This window comes from Struthio camelus, unplaced genomic scaffold (assembly GCF_040807025.1).
Source record: "Struthio camelus isolate bStrCam1 unplaced genomic scaffold, bStrCam1.hap1 HAP1_SCAFFOLD_266, whole genome shotgun sequence".
In the NCBI taxonomy this organism is placed as follows: Eukaryota; Metazoa; Chordata; class Aves; order Struthioniformes; family Struthionidae; genus Struthio; species Struthio camelus.
In genome coordinates, this window is record NW_027182774.1 from 17,501 (window position 1) to 20,000 (window position 2,500).

Consider the following 2,500-nt stretch of genomic DNA (forward strand, 5'->3'; position numbering starts at 1 on the left):
GGCCCCCGCCAGGATCGAGGGGGAAGCGGCGCGGCGACCCGCGAGTCGCCGCCACGGAGGGGCAGCGAGGGGCCCCCCCCTCCGACACACGCGCGCGGCAGCACGGTGCGGTACCACCGCGGTACCCACCCGCAGACAGCCGCGCGGGGCCGGGGGGCGAGGTCCGCACCTCCCCCGGGCCCGGCTCCCAAACGCTCGCTCGCCCACTCGCACACTCGCGCACAGCCCCTCCACCGGCCGCGGCTGGCTCCTCCTCCCCGGCCGCTGACCTCCGCTCTCGCCCCGGCACGGGACGACGGCGCGGCAGCGCCCCTCCCCCCCCCCTTTCTGCCCCCCCCCCTCCCCCGTCTCGCCACCGAACGGCGCCGCCCGCGCTTGCCCCACACCACCGCCCCGCGGAGACACCCGCGCGCCGTCGCTGCCGGCCTCAACGCAACGCCGCGGCTGACGCCAGCCGGCGGGTGGAAGTGGCTCGGCACGCACTACGGACGCGGGTGCGCCGCGGGGGGGGGCAGAGGGGGCTCGGCGGGCGCCGAAGCGGCAGCAGTCGGGGCAGGGAGAGGGCAAGGGGAGGGGAAGAAAGGCAGCCGGCCGTCCCCCCCCGCCGGAGGGGAACGGGGGACCAGCGCACCACCGGGAGAGTGGTGGAGGAGAGCCGTCGTACGGCGGGCACTGGCGGTGGCGGCGGGCGGCGGCGGCAGGTGCCGGGCCACCGCGACCGACCGAACCTGGGGGCCCGGCGGGACGAACTCCGCACAGCGGGCGCTCCGGGAGCGGGGGTTTCCCGAGTCTGCACTTAGGGGGACGAAGGCCCGGGCCCACACGGGGAGGAGAGGCACCCCCTCTCCCCGGCGGCGCGGGCCTGCGAGGCGCCCCAGCCGCGCCACACCGCACACACCGCGCAGGGCAGCGGTGGCCACCGGGCTCGGAGGGGAGGGAGGGCAGGGCAAGGCACGCCGGCCGCGGACGGTGGAGGCGGACGGTCGGCCGGAGCCGGGCAGGCAGGCCAGCCGGAAGACCGGGGCCACCGGTGCACGCACCGGTGGTCCCGGCTCCGCCGCCGCCGCCGACTCACCGCCGCCGCCGCCCCCCCACCGACTCGCCGCCGCCGCCGCCCCCCCCGGCCCCCCCCCGAGGGGCGGCACACCGCTGCGCCAACGCGGCAATGGGGGTGACGATTGACCGTCAAGCGACGCTCAGACAGGCGTAGCCCCGGGAGGAACCCGGGGCCGCAAGTGCGTTCGAAGTGTCGATGATCAATGTGTCCTGCAATTCACATTAATTCTCGCAGCTAGCTGCGTTCTTCATCGACGCACGAGCCGAGTGATCCACCGCTAAGAGTTGTCTCGGTTTCGGTCCCCACCGCGCGCGCGGGGGGACCGGGCAGCTTTCGCAGCCCCCTGAGGGCCCCCATCCGCTCTGCCTCCCTCCTCACGCCGACGCCGGCTGCTGAGCAAGGGACAGCGGAGAGAGAGGGCACGCCTCACTGACCGTACAAGCACAGAGGGAAAAAAAAAGGGGGGGGGGGGGGAGAACAGACCCGAACGAGAGGGGCGGGGAGCCCTCGCTCCCGACCTGGGACAACCCCTTTCTCGCTTCGAGTCCGGCCGGCCCAGGCGCCCGGCTCGGCCTGGCCCAGCAGGGAGCGGCGCGCCAGCCGCGCCACCTGCCTCAGGGACCGGGGTGTGGGTCCCCGCGGAGCCCCGGCGTCGGAGCCCGGCCGCCGCTGGGAGCGGCGCCACCCGCTGCCCGCGCGCCCGCGACCCGCCAGCCGCACGCTTCCGAGCTCCTTCGCTCGCCTCACCGGCCTCCAGCTCCGCCGCCCCGGAGACGGCACCCAACACCCGCCTGCACACACGCAGCCTCCCGAGCGACGCCACGCACTCGCCCGTCCCTTCCGCGGGCAGACGCCTGGCGGCAGGCAGACGGGCGAGGCGGGACGGACGGGGAACGGCGCCCGCTCTCCCCGCCTCCACGCGGAGACCGGGAGGGGCCGCCCCCGCCCGCCCGCCCGCCGCCCGCCTGCCGCCCAGCGAAGCCGGGTCGGGCAGAGCGAGGCAGGCGCGCCGGATGGCGGAGTGCCGGGGCAGGGCGGGGGGGGGAGGGAAGGAAGGGTGCCGCCGACGGCCACGGCGGGAGACTGAGAGCACCGGCCAGGGAGGAGAAGGGATGCGCTGGGGCTCGGCGTCCGCACCACCCGCGGTGGGGGCTCGCCGTCCCGGCGGCGAGCACGCGCTCGCGCCGGGGTCGCGCGTTCGAGGCAGGCCGGCGCAAGCCGACCGCGCGGCGTCTCTCCGCCGAGACCAGACCGCGGAGAGAGGGGGCAGGGTACCCCTCTCCGTCCCGGCTGCCCGCGGGGCATGCACGGGCCGCGCCGGCGGGCATGGGGGGGTGCGGCGCCCGCGCGCGCCGACCCCCCGGCCCCTCCGGCAGCACGCCCGGCTGCCCCCCGGGTCGCATCGGGCCGCCCGAGTCTTTAAACCCCCGCCCGGCTCTCCGA

The 2,500-nt window shown here is 77.6% G+C and overlaps 1 non-coding gene across 1 annotated transcript; it reads right to left on the minus strand.

The window, feature by feature from the left end:
- Nucleotides 1-1,190: 1,190 nt before the first annotated feature.
- On the minus strand, nucleotides 1,191-1,343 carry LOC138065563 (5.8S ribosomal RNA). Its single transcript, XR_011138578.1, has one exon. It is a non-coding gene; the product is annotated as a 5.8S ribosomal RNA (ribosomal RNA).
- Between the last annotated feature and the right edge of the window lie 1,157 nt (nucleotides 1,344-2,500).